Source organism: Stomoxys calcitrans, chromosome 5, assembly GCF_963082655.1.
Source record: "Stomoxys calcitrans chromosome 5, idStoCalc2.1, whole genome shotgun sequence".
Taxonomy (NCBI): domain Eukaryota; kingdom Metazoa; phylum Arthropoda; class Insecta; order Diptera; family Muscidae; genus Stomoxys; species Stomoxys calcitrans.
The window spans coordinates 62,245,922-62,264,868 of NC_081556.1; the positions used below are offsets into that span (position 1 = coordinate 62,245,922).

Here is an 18,947-nt window from a genome sequence, read left to right on the forward strand (position 1 = left end):
CGCTTTTGTTTTGAAACAGTGCTCAATAAGTCCTCTAACTCCCCTTAGCGCAGTAAGAGAGAAGAAAGCCTTACTTTCCACTCAACAAACATATCAAGATTGCCAACTCTTTTTGTTGTGCATTTGAACATTCATTGAATGTAACTGCAAGTGTTTTTGTGCTTAGGCCACATTGACCTGCAGCACAGCGACTGACAGGTTTGTTTGATTTGTCTGAGTGCGCTCTTCTATTTTGAGCTTCAAAATCTTTTCGTGATTTTTCGAACATATTCTAGATCAAGATCATATTTAATGGTTTGTAATTAAAGAATAGCTTAGCATGGATTATGTTCGAAAAATCACATAAATTTATTTTTTTTTATATAGAAATCATTAAATTCAACACGACACTGAAATGGATTCTAAAAATCCCACTCCTAAGAATTTTGAGAAACATTTTTATTAGATTTGTTTGGATATAAAAAATTTACGACTTTCGATAAGCCAATTTTCCTCAAAACGCGACCTTATATGACGGGAATTTTTTATACCCTCCACCATAAGATGGGGGGTATACTAATTTCGTCATTCTGATTGTAACTACTCGAAATATTCGTCCATAAAGTATATATATTCTTGATCGTCGTGAAATTTTATGTCGATCTAGCCATGTCCGTCCGTCCGTCTGTCTGTCGAAAGCACGCTAACTTCCGAAGGAGTAAAGCTAGCCTCTTGAAATTTTGCACAAATACTTCTTATTAGTGTAGGTCGGTTGGTATTGTAAATGGGCCATATCGGTCCATGTTTTGATATAGCTGCCATATAAACCGATCTTGGGTCTTGACTTCTTGAGCCTCTAGAGTGCGCAATTCTTATCCGATGAAATTTTGCACGACGTGTTTTGTTATTATATCCAACAACTGTGCCAAGTATAGTTCAAATCGGTCTATAAACTGATATAGCTGCCATATAAACCGATCTTGGGTCTTGACTTCTTGAGCCTCTAGCGTGCGCAATTCTTATCTGATTGAAATGAAATTTTGCACGACGTGTTTTGTTATTATATCCAACAACTTTTCCAAGTATGGTTCAAATCGGTCCATAACCTGATATAGCTCCCATATAAACCGATCTTGGGTCTTGACTTCTTGAGCCTCTAGAGGGCGTAATTCTTATCCGAATGGAATGGAATTTCGCACGACGTGTTTTGTTATGATACCCAACCACTGTGCCAAGTATGGTTGAAATCGGTCCATAAACCGATCTTGGGTCTTGACTTCTTGAGCCTCTAGTGGGCACAATTCTTATCCGATTTGAATGAATTTTTGCACGAAGTATTTCGTTATGATCCAATAACTGTGCCAAGTATGGTTGAAATCGGTCCATAACCTGATATAGCTGTCATATAAACAGATCTGGGGATTTGACTTCTTGAGCTTTTAGAGGGCGCAATTCCTTTCCGATTTGGCTGAAATTTTGCATGACGTATTTTATTTTTACTTTCAACAACTGTGTCAAATAAGGTTAAAATCGGTTCATAACCTGATATAGCTGCCATATAAACCGATCTGGGATCTTGACTTCTTGACCCCTAGAGGTCGCAATTATTATGCGATATGCCTGAAATTTTGTACGACGGATCCTCTCTCTATTTAACTTCATGAGCCCCAATGGGCGCAATTCTTATACGAATTGGCTGAAATTTTACACAGGTCTCCAACATATAATTTAATTGTGGTCCGAACCGGACCATATCTTGATATCGTTTTAATAGCAGAGCAACTCTTTTCTTATATCCTTTTTTGCCTAAGAAGAGATTCCGGGAAAAGAACTCGACAAATGCGATCCATGGTGGAGGGTATATAAGATTCGGCCCGGCCGAACTTAGCACGCTTTTACTTGTTTTAACTAGTTTCATTCATTCACTTTACGCCAGTCCAAATTTCTTTAGACCACCTCTTTCCCCAGTAGCGGAAAACAGTTGTCCTTCTCTCAAATACTATTGAAAATTTACGTTACAAGAGAGCTCATACACATGCACACTCATCTTCCAGCATCATGCGTTATAAAAGGTCTAAAACACAGCACTTTGTCAGGCAATGAAAATGCCACTAGTCGTTCTCAGAATATGGCTAAATGAATGAGAAGTAATTCATTTGGCTCTTCAATTTGCTTCGTATACCCTACATTACTACTGTGGTACAACGTATTATAACTTTGTGCAATTATTTGCGACGCTATGAAGGAGAAGAGCTAGACCCATTGAAATGTATACCGATCGGCTTAGAATCACTTTCTGATTCGATTTAGCCTTTCCCGTCCGTCGAAATCACCACAGCGTTCGAACGAATAAAGATATCAGCTTGAAAATTGGCATTGATACTTTCTATCAATGTAGGCCATTCCGGACTGCAAATAGGCCATATCGGATCAGATTTGGATACAGTCCCCATATAAACCGATCCCTAGTTTTGACATCGTGAGCCCCTAGAGGCCTCAATTTTTATTCAATTTGGCACAAAGACTTCTGTTCCGACTTCCAACATCTGTGCTATGACTGATCGGAATTGATCTGTATACTGATATAGTATCCATATTAACCGATTACCGGACTTGGACTTGGGCTCCTAAAAGTCTGAATAATGTCATAACGACGATTGGCATAAATATCTTCTCAGACAGCCATTAAATCCCTGGAGAACGTATTTCTGAGCACAAAAACCGCCCTCGACTGTCGCAGATCTCTCAACGAGATGACTGAACATTTCAAAATTCACCTGCTCTGGGTGCCGGGCCACAGAGATATGCCACCTAAGTGTGGGTTTCTGTTAGCCGCGAAAGACGGACAATTTCATAGGAAATGCTCCAACGCACAGTGGGAGAAAATCGAAAAACTAGTAAAAAATATGCCGTGCGAGAACGGGTTGAGATATCTGTTTGCAACATCTCATCATTTTCCTCGCATGCCCTACACATGGTATCACTTGCCGCACCAATTTTGGAACACCTTCTTACTTCCTTTCAGTAATAGACTCGTCCTTAGACGATCCGGATCACCCCACAGGATTTTCGCCGTCCTGCCAATTGCTTCTCTGTTCCAAGAATTTTTCCTGTAACTCGTAATATGTCATTATTTTTGGAAGAAAAATTTGAGTCACTCAAGGATAGCTACGATAGAGGTATCCATTAGCCGGTTGATGATCTGCGTCTGTTTCCGGTGAATCGGCAGATCTAGAGCCCGGGAGTAGGCTTAGAATGGACTCCAACGACCCAACAGCTCCGGTGGCAGTAGCATGATGTCTACTACTATACTATATACTATAACCTCGACTGGTGGAGCGGCTCCACAAGCCGACATACGACTGGTCAGCAGGGGCTTTTGACGAAGAAACCTGGTTCGAGTCTCAAGGACAAGGCCGAACCTATTCTTTCTTCGCATGCCTATAATTTACCTAGGCCATCGGCCTTCCCCGGCAAACCAACACGCTCTTTAAGAGGTTGGAATAATAGAGGACGCATCGCTCTCAGGTTTATTGAGAGGCTTGGTGCGAATGATCCTAAGACTCTCACAGGTTACCCCAAAGACTACATGTCTATATTCGGAAACTGCAGGCTGCGGTCACCTGGAGGGCATCCTATGCCAAAAATAACTAAGGCGAACAACAGTAAGATGGCTCCAAGAACCTCCAGTTTGGTGATGGCAGTTGTCGAAAAGGGAGAAGAACAGGGCTGCATACCTAGGAATAATTGGAGTGGAATATTCAATGGACTGTCATCAGTATACTCTGATGTCCTTGCGGAATTTCCTGGGTCTCCTCCAGTTTGTCACGACGCAGACTGGTATCGGGGCCGATACAGACTAATTACCTTCAAGGATCAACGCTCAACTGAAATGTATCGTAGTGCGCTAAAAAAAATTGGTGAGATCTGGCCAGGAGCAGCACTAGATTTAATCAAGAAGAAAGATATTCCTTCTCGACCAATGGCGAATGCTTCGATACCAAGGATTCCCTCAGATCCTGAAGCGATACTTGGAAGACTAAGGGAATGTAATCCCAATCTTTCAACTACCGACTGGAAGATTGGTAGACTGGATGAGGCTGATGGTGACCGGAGACATGCAGTATTCGTACTAAACTCCGGCGGTCTCGCTGACCTCAACAATTCTGAAGGGGTCGTATCCTACGGATTCAACTAGTTGAAACTGAAGGTGGGGTTGAGGAATCAGGAGACGACTCAGCAGTTGTTGCTTAACACTTGCCTGAAGAACTATCGACCACATCGCTAAAGTCTGACAGATTGCAGGAGACTCAAACTCCCCCTGCCACGATCGAGACAGGAGATGGCATCGAGACAGGACCCGACAAACCATGTGTGGGTGGGTCACAAAGTTGGATTGGGCTCAAAGTGTGCGCCAATGGGGAAGCACGGAACTCAAAAAGTACTTCGACAGCAGCAGTTAGTGAAGCATCTAAGGAGAAATCGTCCACACCGCAAGTATTCAGCATCCTGAGGAAGAGTGGTTCCACAGCTTTCTCATCTGCCCCTGGATGCTTACGGAAGCTCATCATGACAAGTTCTGACGAATCTTGTGAGAATGAACTCCTGGTGGAATTAGAAGACAAGGCTAACACAATAGTGGTTTAAGTTCTGAATCCTGACTATGTTATGTTTCTACAAATAAATCTCCTCCATTGTAAGGCCGCTCCAGCGGCACTAAAGGTTCTCCTGGTGGCAGAAATAGACATGTTTAGTTTAGTTAGCTTCAGCCTTGGAGCAAATACTGTAGAAGTCGTCCCACGGTTTAACAGAAAAAGGCGGTTTGGGATACATTTCGGCACAAATTCTATAGTCTATCCCTTCTAGACCAGAAAAGGATGTGGCAACTGCGCAGGATATAGACATAATGGTCAAGCGGATCACGAAGGTCCTGAATGACTCGCTTGTGTCAGCATGTCCTAGTGCCAAGCCAAGGGGCAAACAGCAACCGCCATGTTGGACCCCAAGTGGGTCTAAGGAAGGACTGCAGAAAACTCTTCAACATACCAAAAACAACAAGAGCACCACACGATTGGGTCATATATAAGGCTGTACTAAGAAAATATAAGGGCGAGCTGAAAAACGCTCAGAACAAATCCTGGGTAGAATTCTGCAACTCCGTGGAGGATACATCTGAGGCCTGTAGACTAAGGAAGATTCTTTCCTGGAGACCTATTACGGTGGGGTATATTCAGAAGTTAGAGAATGTATGGACAATGGCTAGTGAGGAAACACTAGAACTACTCGTTGATACACATTTCCCTGGAAATTCTCCAAAGGACAACGAGGCGCCAGAAGAGATTGTCACTGGTATGCATTCGTCGGAGGCTATTCGGGAAATTGTGTCTGAGCCGAAAATTCTTTGGCCGATAAGTAGTTTCGACACATTTAAGTCTCCAGGCCCTGATGATTTATCACAGGTTGAATTACAAGCTGTGTCTGATATAAAGGTTCCCTGGCTTAGGGAGATATACTCTGGTTGTATTAGAATGTCTTATATTTCTGTGGGATGGAGGGACACGAATGTCATTTTCATTCCGAAAGCAGGAAAACCCTACCACACAAAGGCGAAACATTTCGTCCTATTAGTCTGTCATCCTTTATTCTGAAGACTCTTGGGAGGTTGATAGAAACATATCTTAGGACAAAGATCCCTGGAGATCGCCTTTCGCGGCAGCAGCATGAATATAGTAAAGACAAATCCACTGAAACAGCCCTTCACGACCTACTCGGATACATAGAGGGTTCTCTCGATGTCAATATATTATTGTCTCTGGAAGGAAAGTGTCCCAGCACTCTAAGAGATATACTTCAGGAAGCTCTGCGAACAACAGCAAAGTAGGCTACCGAAAGTGGTCGAGGTATTAATCCGTTTATTACTGAAGTAGTTCTTTTCAGCAGGAGATACAAGTTGCCTGCAGTGGAACCTGTATCCTTGGGTGGAGAGAATGTTCCATTTACAGAAAGTGCAAAAACCTTGGAGTTTTGCTGGACATGAAATTGAACTAAAAATCCAATATTTTTGAAAGGGCAAGAAAGGCCCAATACACCTGCAAGAGAGCCATTGCCAAAAGTGTCATGCATTGGGTATATACTGCAGTTGTCAGACCTATTATGCTATATGGTGTTGTACATCACAGCCGCACTGAGACGACACCATATGATGCGCTGAACTTAATGCTACATTTTATGCCTCTGGATATTGTGGCTACCCAAATTGCAGCGACCACCGTGAGGTTAAGGGAGCTTTATCATTGGTCATGTGGCGGCTACGGACACTGTGTTATCCTTGATACAATATCCGATGTTCCAGGCTGTGTGGTTTACACCCCACCCGAGCCGCTTTTTGATTAAAAGTACTGTACCACTATTCCTATAGTGGTACATTATAGAACTGATTGAAACTACGATATCCCTGGTAACAGAAGTTACATAGACTTCTGTACGTATGGTTCCAAACATGGGATGTACTCAAAAGATCTAGAACTGGTCGTACCGAAAAGGTTACTCGACCACTGCAGTGGGTATCAAGCAGAGATCTTTGCAATTAAGGAAGTGGTGGAATGGCTATGATATAATGTCATAACGATGATTGTCTCTCAACGAGATGGCTGAACAGTTCAAAATTCACCTGTTCTGGGTGCCGGGCCACAGAGATATCCCGGCGAATTGAAAAGCGGACGAACTTTCAAAACTAGGAACTACCATACACATTCCAGGGATACTGGAATTTGTGGGTATGCCTCTAGCGACATGAAAGCTAAGTTTTCAGGACCATACCCGAAGGGCAACGAATGATAGATGCTCATAAAGAGGGGGTTGTAAGCATTCCTAAACTATATTGCCTAATCAAGACTTGGAGAGTTCTACTGCTTTACTGCCATTGGCTAAAAGGGACGTCTCAGTTATTGTGTCCTTCAGGATAGGTCACTGTCTAATCAGGAAACAATGTGACAGATTGAAGGTTGCCAGCAACGACTTTTGCAGAAGCTGTGAGGACATCGTGGAAGAAGAGACTATAGAACACCTTCTGTGTGTGTGTGTCCCGCACTTTGAGAACCTGTCTGATTTATCGGATGTGAACATTCGCAAGTTATTATGATTTTTAAAGCGATCTGGATGTTTCAACGGTAGGAACTAGAAGGCATCTTCCTTCTTCTGTTCCCGTGGTATATCAATGGACGAAAACATCTAAGTGAGTCTGATGCCAGACTGCCACTTTAACCTAACCGAACCTAACCATCCTTTGATTCAGGCCCCTTTTCGACCATACGGCAAGAAACACAAGTTACCTACAGTGGCACCTGTCTCCTTGTTATTAAAAAATTTTCCATTTACTGAAAGCGCAAAATACCTGAGTGTTTTGCTGGGCAGAAAATTTAACTTCAAGTCCAACATTTTGGAGGGGGCAAGAAAGAAACCGTTAGCAAAAGTTGGGGTTTAAGCTGCGTGCCATTCCCTGGGTATATACTGCAGTTGTCAGACCTATAATGCTATATGGTGTTGTGGTCTGGTGGACGGTGCTTAAATAGTCCACTTACTTTTCAATACTCAACCGGATCCAAAGAATGTTTGTGCATCACAGCCGTACTGAGGACGACACCATCTAATGCACTATATTTAATGATACACCTTATGCTTCTGGACATTGTGGCGAGATAAATTGCTGCGACCACTACTGGGAGCTTTCTTTTTGGATCAATGTGTCGGTCCGCACATTGTTAATAACCCCCTCGATTACCGCGATTCAGAGTCAGTGAACTTAATGTTAAGAACGCTACGTCCAAGGTTAATGTCTACCTGATCATTTCGTCAATAAGATTCAGACATATTGAAGGTTGTACAAAATTTCAGCCAAATCGGAAAGTAATTGCGCCCTCTGGAGGCTCAAGAAGTCAATATTCTATATCGGTTTATATGGCAGCTATATCAGGTAATGGACCGATTTGAGCAGTTGTTGGAAGTCATAACGAAACACGTCATGCAAATTTTTAATCGGGTTAGATTTAAGTAACAGTCTGCCCACAGACTCACTTACACGTTTTCGTCCATTGTGATACCACAGGAACAAAAAAAGGAAGATGCATTCTAGTTCCTACCTTTAAACCATTCAGATCGCTTTAAGAAGCCCAATAATTTGCGAATGTTCACATCCGCTACATCAGACAGGTTCTCAAACAAATGAGAACCTAAAGTGGAACTCCTTCCTGAAACTAATATAATGGTGATCAGAGAAGCTGTGGTCATCCAACATTTCCCGGTTGCATATTCTTACACATTTGTATATCTTCCGATGCAAATGTAATATCTACAAATCGCCAAATTGCTTACTTTACTTTATTTTAATTGGCTATGACAGAGTATTTGTTCCACTAGCCAAACCTAGAATAGCGTTCCAAGCGCCTCGATCTTCTTTCCATCGGGCTTTTGGTCTTCCCGGTTTGCGTGTACCACCGTGTTTGCCTTCAAAAGACGTCGTCATACAGCTCGTGGTTCATACGTCGCCTATATTCTCCATTGTCGCAAACTGGTCCATATATTTACGAAGAATCTTTCTCTCAAATACTCCAAATACTGCTTTCACAAGTACCCATGTTTCAAAATCATATAACAGCACGGGTAGTATCATTGTCTTGCACAGTGCAATCACTGTCTGTCGAGAGGTGACCTTGTTTCTAAACTGCTTACTTAGTCCAAAGTAGCATCTGTTTGCCAGTATTATTCTTCGCTTAATCCCAAAATTGGTGTCATTCGTTTCGGTTACGGCGGTGTCGAGGTAGATAAAGTTACTGACTGTCTCAAAGTTGTGGTTTACAACTTTCTCCATTTTCTTTATCTGCTCGGTTGTGCAAGGCTTCTTGGGAGTTGAAACCATCAATTTCGTCTTATTTCCATTTAGTGCCAGACCCATTTTCACTGACTTTCTTTCGATTCTTTCAAAGGCTGCAGTTACTATTTCCGGTGACCGACCTATGATATCGATGTCGTCGGCATAGGCGTACAGTACATCTAGGAAAAGTCTTCGTGCAAAATTGTATCCTAGTCGGAAAAGAATTGAGCCCTCTGGAGGTTCAATCATTATAATCGGGGGATCGGTTTATATAGAAGCTATGTCAGGTTATGGGGAGGCCACCATAGCGCAGAGGTAAGAATGTCCGCTTATGACGCTGAACGCCTGGCTTCGAATACTGGCGAGAACATCATAAAAAAAATTGTTGAGTTGGTTATCCCCTCCTAATGGTGGCAACATTTGTGAAGTATCTTGTAAAAATCGTCTCTCTCGAGAGGTGTCCCATTGCGACACGCCGTTCAGACTCGGCTAAAGGACCCACCTTATTATTGAGCTAAAACTTGAATTGGACACCACTCATTGATATGTGAAAAGTTTGCCCTTTTCCTTAATTGAACGTTCTTTAGCAAATTTGCACTTGCATATCAGTTTGTGAACCGATGAACCATACTAAGGACATCTGTTGAATGTCATAGAAAAAGTCCTTGTGCACAATTTCAGCCAAATCGGATAAGAATTGCGCTCTCTAGATATTTAAGAAGTATATTCGGGACTTTAGTTTTTATGGAAGCAATATCTAAATGCGGACCAAACTACCCCATTTACAATCCCAACTGACTTACATTAATAAGAAATATTTATGCAAAATTTCAAAAGAATACCTTTCAAGTGTGCATAGGTGAGCTGCAGAAGTCATTTTTAAATCCGAGGAAATCTAAATGCCTTATCATCGATAGAAATATGCACTTCTCTTTACAAACCCCGAACTTTGTTAAAGATAATCAAAATATTGATATACTTTCTGGAGCGAAGAAATTAGGTGTTGTATTTAACAGCACATTCAGTTGATGAATGGCATTGCTGGCTAAACATTTGCAAAACTTCGTACATTATTTGGCACATTCCTTCAATGCAGTTTCGAGATCTTTTGCCTAAGACTTTCCTGGTTCCTGAACTGTTATATGGATGTTTCATAAGATCATTGTGAAACAGAAACCTAAATAAGTAAAATAAATTGAGATTTGCTAGAGTCAGAACAAGCAGAAAGTTAGTTCCCTTCAAAAGACAAAGCCTGATGTATGAGTGGCAGTTTTTTATTAACACTGTACGTGGAAATACGTAAACACGTACACTGTATAGGAAATAATCTTCCGCTTAACATTCAAACTACAGGAACTAGTTTACTTTTAAAACAATACTTTTAATTTTTTTTCAATTACTAAGAAACTTGTCAATTATTTTTTTAATATTATTTGGTTTAATCTTTTTTTTTAATTATTTCCTAGTTTGTTTTTTATATTCCTCTCATTTTTTTTACTATGATTTTTGTTTTTTTGAAACTTCAATATTAGTTATTAATTAATTATACACAACTATCAACTACCTTATTTGAATAAATCATTGTATAATACGACCTGTAAGATTTTCAATAAAAATAATAAATAAACGTAAATTTTCAAAACTAAAATCAGTGACCCTAATGATTTGACCAACACTGTATATTCGAGAATTGGCACTGTATCTTAATCAATTTACAAATGCAAATTTTGCCCATGAACATTCCACTTAGGAACAGGGGCAAACTTCCGCCAGGGTTATAGTAATCTAGTCATTCCGTTTGTAACATCTCGAAATATTCGTTAAGATCCCATCAAGTATAAATATTCTTGATCGTCTCGTCGTTCTGTATCGATCTAGCCATGTCCCTCCGTTCGTCCGTCTGTCGAAATCACGATAGAGGTTGAACGCGTAAAACTAGCCGCTTGAAATTTTGCACAGATACTTAATATCTATGAAGGTCGATGGGGATTGCAAAGGGGTCAATTCGGCTAAGATATAGCTTCCATATAAACGATTTCCCGATTTGAGCCTCTGAAAGCCGCAATTTTGTCCCGATTTGGCTGTAACTTTGGATGTAGTGTTTTGTTATGACTGCCAACAACTGTGCAGGGTACGGTTCAAGTTGGTCTATAATCTGATATAGCTCCCATATAAACCGATCTCGCGATTTGACTTCTTTGATCTTGACCTTTTGAGCCACTGGAGGGCGAAATTGTTATCCTATTTGGCTGAAATTTTGCATGAAGTGTTTTGTTATGATTTCCAAGTGCTATTCTAAGTAAAAATGTGGAATTTTGCATGACGTGTTTCGTTATGATTTTCAACAAATGTACCAAGTATGGTTCAAACCATTCCATAACCAAATATAGCTGCCATATTAACCGATCTTGAATCTTGACTTCTTCAGCCTATCCGATTTGGCTGAAATATTGCTTGACGTGTTTCGCTACGACTTCCAACAACTGTGCTAAGTATGGTTCAATTCGGTCCATAACCTGATATAGCTGCCGTATTAGCCGATCTTGAATCTTGATTTCTTGAGGCACTAGAGGGCAGAATTCTTATCCAATTTTCCATGACGTGTTTTGTTACGACTTTCACACCTGTGCCAAATATGGTTTAAATCGGTGCATAAACTGATATAGCTGCCATATAAACCGATCTGGGATCTTGACTTCTAAAGCCTCTAGAGGGCGCATTATTATCAGATTTGTATTAGACAGCTTCCATATAAACCGATCTCCCTATTTTACTGCTTGAGCCCTAAAGGACGCAATACTTATTCGAATTGGCTGAAATTTTACACAATGATTTCTGCTATGTTCTCCAACATTTCGAACTATGGTCCGAATTGGACCAAATCGTGATATAGCTTTAATAGCATAGTAATTCTTTTCTTTTAACATCTGTTTGCCCAAAAACCGATACCGGGAAAAGAACTCCCTAGTCGCATGAAGCTTGATTGTAGGGAATCGTCTGAAGATTCGGAGATATGCGATATGTTTGCAGACTTTTTCGAAAGCAGATGTACCAAGTTGTCGTCCAGTTCCAGCTTTGCTTAGTAATAGGTTGATTTATTTCCAACGGATTATTCTTACTGAGAATGAGGTGCTGAATTGATTAAGATCATTGAAGAGTTCTAAGACACCTGGGATGGATGGTGTAGCGACGAATATTCTTAAATCGTGTGGTATGAGTTATATTGGCCTTCTACGGCCATATTCAATGATTCACCATCTTCAGAATATTTTCCTCATTCCTGGAGGTCAAGTTATAAAGGGTGATTTTAGCTATTATCTTTTTGGCAACACTGGTCTAAACAGCTCACGCACGTTTCGTGTTTTGTTTCACTGTCAAACATCTTCAGTTTGGTCTATCATTTAACCATGAATTGTCTTACAAACGAACAACGTTTGCAAATGTTTGAATTATATTACCAAAATGCGTGCTCTGTTAAGAAAGTTCGTCGCGCTGTTCTTCAATTTTACGACGAAGTTCATTTTTGGCTCAGTGGGTACGTAAATAATAATAATTGTCAATTTTGGAGTGAAGATCCGCCAGAAGCATTGTAAGAGCTACCAATGCATCCGGAAAAAGTCACAGTTAGGTCCGGTTTGTGGGCTGGTAGCATCATTGGACCGTACTTCTTTAAAGTTGATGCGAATCGTAACGTAACTGTGAATTAAGAGCGTTATCGTGAGATGATACCCACTTTTTTTGCCCAAAATGTAGGAGCTTGACTTGCATGACATGTGGCTTCAACAAGACGGTGTCACATGCCACACAGCACGCGTAACAATGGACTTATTGAGAGGCGAGTTCGGTGAACATTTCAGGACCGGTCAATTGGGCGCCTAGATCGTGCGATTTAAAGCCTTTAAACTATCTTTTGTGAGGCTATGTTAAAGCACATGTCTTTACACACAAGCCCGCTTCAATAGGGGCTTTCGAAGATAAAATTGAAGCATTTATTCGTGAGATACCGGCCGAATTGTTGGAAAGAGTATGCCAAAATTGGACTAAGCGGATGGACCATTTAAAGCGCAGTCACGGTCAACATTTACATGATATCGATAAAGATTTCATGCATTTTTCTGAATTTTATGTTTTTTTTTTTGAAAAACTTTCTTATAGCTCTTAAAAAATCACCCTTTATAATATCCTTACAGAAAATGGTAGCAGATGTTTAGGGGTATTGCGAAATTAAGTGCAATACCAAAGCTTTTTGAACTACTGGTTTCTCGAAGGATATCTCTTTTTTTCACACCAATCATTTCACTCTACCAACACTGCTTTGATAGGGGAACGTCGAGTTTGACCCATCTTTTTGAACTTATGTGTCATGTATATGATAGTTTTGCAAACATATTTCAAAGATATGTAATTTACACTGATTTTAGTAAGGCTTTTAATACTGAGCTGCATGATTTATTACAGTTTAAACCAGGGCTCGGAGTCGGAGAGGAGCAAATTTTCCTGGAGTCGGAGTCGAAAAAATTATCTCGACTCCGGACAAAATAAAAAGATTATGTTTCAAAAAAAAATTAAATTAGGATTCCATTGCAGGATATTGTCCAGCTTTAGACCATTGTTTAATGCTTTCTATTCAAAGAATAGTATAGCAAAAAACATTTAAAAGTCAGCAAAAGCCTGTTGTTGATAGAAACTTTTGACTGGTTATCCCGTATCGCGATTTTAATTTCGACCAAGAAATATCATCAGCGGGCCATGTCAAATGGATCATAGTGCTTTTCAACCATCCCAGCTGGAGCAGATTGTAAGGCACACATCTGAATTTGAACAGGGCTCTTTAAGACGAATTCATTCACAAGCGCAGTAGAAAACAAATAAAATCTTACTTCCCCTGTTCAAATCCAACGATGCCCAAAGCAAAGCACACACATCTTCAGCAAAACTCGTTTGTTCTTCGCACAGCAATCGCCCAACGGTTGATGCTGCCAGTGATGTTTTGTGTATAGGCAGTGACCCACACCACATGCGTCGTGCCTTTCGTTTGGTTTGTCTGTTTGCGCTTTCTGGTGGGTATAAAACCACCACCGAAGGATGGAGGTATGTATATTCATTTTGTCATTCGGTTTGCATATAGTCCGTCTGTCTGTTGAAATCACGCTACAGTCTTTAAAAATAGAGATATTGAGCTGAAATTTTGCACAAATTCTTTTTTTGTTTATAAGCATGTTAAGTTCGAAGATGGGCTATATGGGACTATATCTTGATATAGCCCCCATATAGACCGATCCGCCGATTTGGGCTCTTAGGCCTATCGTCAATTTGGCCTAGATTGGTCCAGATTTGGATATAGCTACCATATAGACCGATCCTCCGATTTAGGGTCTTAGGCCCATAAAAGCCACATTTATTATCCGATTTTGCTGAAATTTGGGACAGTGAGTTGCGTTAGGCCCTTCGACATCCTTCGTCAATTTGGCCCAGATCGGTTCTGATTTGGATATAGCTGCCATATAGACCGATCATCCGATTTAGGCTCTTAGGCCCATAAAAGCCACATTTATTATCCGATTTTGCTGAAATTTGGGACAGTGAGTTGTGTTAGGCCCTTCGACATCTTTCTTCAATTTGGCCCAGATCGGTTCAGATTTGGATATAGCTGCCATATAGACCGATTTCTTGTTTGATGGTTTTTGGGCCATAAAATGCTCATTTATTGTCCGATGTCGCCGAAATTTGGGACCGTGAGTTAAGTTAAGCCCCTTGACATACTTCAGCAATATCGCACAGATCGGTCCAGATTTGGATATAGCTGCCATATAGACCGATATCTAGGTTTTAGGTTTTGGGGACGTAAAAGACGCATTTATTGTCCGATGTCGTTGAAATTTGAGACAGTGAGTTTAGTAACGCTCTTCGACATCCTTCTTCAATTTTGCCCAGATCGGTCCAGATTTGAATATAGCTGCCATATAGATCGATCTCTCGATTTAAGGTTTTGGGCCCATAAAAGAGGCATTTATTGTCCGATTTCGCTGAAATTTGGGACGTTGTCTTAGGCATGTAGACCGATATCTCGATTTAAAGTCTTGGCCCCATAAAAGGCGCATTTATAATCCGATTTCACTGAAATTTGACACAGTGACTTATATTAGGCTTTTCGACATCCGTGTCGTAAATGGTTCAGATCGGTTTATTTTTAGATATAGCTACTGTACTTATTAGTATTTGGTCCAAATCAGAACATAAGGTATGAAATTTTCACAGAATTTTGATGAAAGGTGGTTTACATATATACCCGAGGTGGTGGGTATCCAAAGTTCGGCCAGGCCTTTTTACTTGTTTCGGTCTTAAAATGTTCAAAAAGATTTTGTTGAAAGTTTTTCCTTATTGAAAATTTCATTTAAATTTAGTATTCGGAAAAAATGTTGAAATTTTGTATTAAAAAGTGAAAGACATTTTGCCTTTTAGAAAAAATCATTAAAATTTTGTGCTTTGAAAAAATTTGATTAAAAATTTGTCTTTAGAAAAAAGCTTACTGAAATTTTGTGTTAGAAAAAATTTCATTGAAATGTTGTGTTTAGAAAAAATTTCATTGAAACTTGGTCGATACAACAAATTTGATTTAGATTTTGTATTTAAAATTTTGTGTTTGGAAAAATTTTTATTGAAATTTTGTCTCTCTGGACAAAACTTGGTTTTTATTATTATTCTTATCACTTTGTCATTAAGTTTGCAACGCATCGAAATATCCATTTCCGACCCTATAATATATATATATATATATATGTATATATATATATATATATATATATATATATATATATATATACATATATATATATATATATATATATATATATATATATATATATATATATATATATATATATATATATATATATATATATATATATATATATATATATATATATATATATATATATATTATGGTGGATTAATTTGTATGAATAAAAATAATATAAAATCTATACGGGGGGTGCGGATTAGGATATTATTATAGATGCATGGTTTATTCGGAGAAGTTTCTTAGAATTTTATGTAGCTAAAATATTCTTGGTCGTCGTAAAAAACTAGACTGCTCTCCCGATTTAGGGACTTGGGTCCATAAAAATCGCATTTAATACCCGATATTTCTGAAATTTGGCACAAGGACCTATGCTAGAATTTTCGATATTCTGGCCCTACATGGATCAGATCGGTCTGTATTTGGGTATAGCTGTCATTTATACCGATCTCCCAATTTAAGGTTTTGGGTCCATTAAAGGAGCATTTATTACCCGATTTCGCTGAAATTTGGCACAGTAAACTGTGTTAGACCCGTCAACATCCAACACATAGACCCATCACCTGATCTAATGTATTGATCCCATAAAAGTCGCATTTATTATACGATTTCGCACAGTGATCTATGTAAAGGGTGATTTTTTTGAGGTTAGGATTTTCATGCATTAGTATTTGACAGATCACGTGGGATTTCAGACATGGTGTCAAAGAGAAAGATGCTCAGTATGCTTTGACATTTCATCATGAATAGACTTACTAACGAGCAACGCTTGCAAATCATTGAATTTTATTACCAAAATCAGTGTTCGGTTCGAAATGTGTTCATTCACCGTAACGTTGCGTCCAACAGCATCTTTGAAAAAATACGGTCCAATGATTCCACCAGCGTACAAACCACACCAAACAGTGCATTTTTCGGGATGCATGGGCAGTTCTTGAACGGCTTCTGGTTGCTCTTCACTCCAAATGCGGCAATTTTGCTTATTTACGTAGCCATTCAACCAGAAATGAGCCTCATCGCTGAACAAAATTTGTCGATAAAAAAGCGGATTTTCTGCCAACTTTTCTAGGGCCCATTCACTGAAAATGATTTGCAAGCGTTGCTCGTTAGTAAGTCTATTCATGATGAAATGTCAAAGCATACTGAGCATCTTTCTCTTTGACACCATGTCTGAAATCCCACGTGATCTGTCAAATACTAATGCATGAAAATCCTAACCTCAAAAAAATCACCCTTTATTTTAAGAGAATTTAGACATGGCCGACCTTCTGTTTGTTGAAACAAATGTGCTGCTAAGTTCTCAAAGATGGTGTGTATCTTTATACAGCATCCTTTATACCTATCTCCTGGAAAGATATATCGAGTCGCTTTTTTGCTCCGATTTCAAGATATAACCGTGCCGAGTTTGGATAAAGCGATCTCTCGATGTACGTGTTTGAGCCCTGAAATGGCCTTTTACTACTTATTTTCGCCGTTAAAGACAGTATACACCTCTGGCGAAATTTTCGTTACCATAAGAGATGCATAGACATATCCTAAGCGAAATTTTCGTTAACGATACCGTTACCGAAAATTTCGCTAGCAGATACGCCACTCGAATGGAATTTTCTTTGCGTAAGAGGGTGACATAATAGACATTGGAGAATTTTTTTTTGCAATTATGAATGAAAGTTTATGTTTTGATAGGCCCATGCAGAATGAAACTAAGTTATTTGCAAATAAAAACAATAAATTCTTGATGCATATGTACTGTGTTAAACAAAAATGATTAAAATTTGGCCAAAATTATAAATCGTTGTTGGTCGCCACCTTGTATTTTAGAGGTGCATACCCAGCTTTACAGTGAGTTGCATGAACCCCTCAACATCTGAGTATGAACCAGATTTTACCATATTTCAATGCTGCTGCCATATTACCGATTAACGCATTCCCTACCCAGAATCAATGAAATTTGAAAGTGATCCCTGAAAATAATAGCAGAACTCCTGCTATAATAGCAGCAAAATTAACTACTAATGTTCAGCGGATAGTGTTTGCAATTTTCAGCAAACTTTTTTTATGAGTGTTTGTAACATCTCGAAATATGGGGTAAAGCTAGCCGGTCAAAATTTTGCACAAATACTTCTTTATTAGCATAAGCTCCCATAAACACTGTACCATGTACGTTCTAAATCGGTTCATCGGCTCCCATATAAACCGTTCTCAGAGTTTGACTATTTCAGCCTCTAGAAGGCGCATTTATTTCCCGATTAGGTTGAAATCTTGCAGTTTCGGGTTTTTGTTACGACTTCCTTCAACTGTCCCAATTGAGTTGCATTATACATGTCAACATCCATGCCGATAACGTCCATGTAGTCCTGATCTCCTGATTTAAGGTCTTAGGACCCGATTTCGCTGAGATTTGACACAGTGAGCTGTGTGAGACCGTTCGACGTCAGTGCCGTGTATGATTTAAATGGGACTATTTTGGGTGTAACCCCCATATAGAAACTATTAATGGCATTCCACTCAGGTTTATTTTACCTCATTTTGCCGAAATGTAGTAAGTTTTGGGGTAAGAGGGAGGGTCCGTCCCCCACCCTAAATCAACAAATAATATAGCCGATTATTTCGTCCAGATCATATTTGTATTCTACTCCGAAATATTTGAGACACATTTTGTCATTACAGTCCAATATGGCTTTTTTGGGCGGCTTGGGACGGCCCATTAGATACCTGTACCCACTTTATAATATCATATTTATACTCTACCCTCGTCTACCTATACTGTCCGGATTGGTCCATTTTTATTTTTGGGTGGTGCTTTTGGGGAAAGGTTCGCCCTCTTTTGATATCATACAAGTAAAAGTGTGCTAAATTCGGCCGGGCCGAATCTTGAGAATCCACCACAATGGATTCTGCTAAAATATGGCAGCTATATCAGGTTATATACTGATTTGCACCGTACTTGGCACAGAGTTTGAAAGTAATAAGAGAACACTATATGCAAAATTTCAACAAAATCGTGGTTTGTAAGGGCTCAAAAAGTCAAATCAGGATATCGGTTTATATAGGAGCTATGTCATGTTCTTGACCGATTTGGACCGTACTTGGTACAGTTGTTGAAAGTCATAACAGAACCCTATGTGCTAAATTTCAGCCAAATCAAACCCAAATTGCGGCCTCCAGGAGCTCAAGAAATCAAATCGGTTTATGGGTGCTATATCCGGTTATAGACTGATTTGGACCGTACTTGGCACAGTTGTCGATAGCTACAACAGAACACTATGTACAAAAATTCAGACAAATTTGACAAAAATT

The 18,947-nt window shown here is 39.5% G+C and overlaps 1 protein-coding gene across 1 annotated transcript in view; it reads left to right on the plus strand.

The window, feature by feature from the left end:
- Window positions 1–18,947, plus strand: part of LOC106084907 (uncharacterized) — a 146,785-nt gene that overhangs the window by 35,095 nt on the left and 92,743 nt on the right. The window lies entirely within an intron of this gene.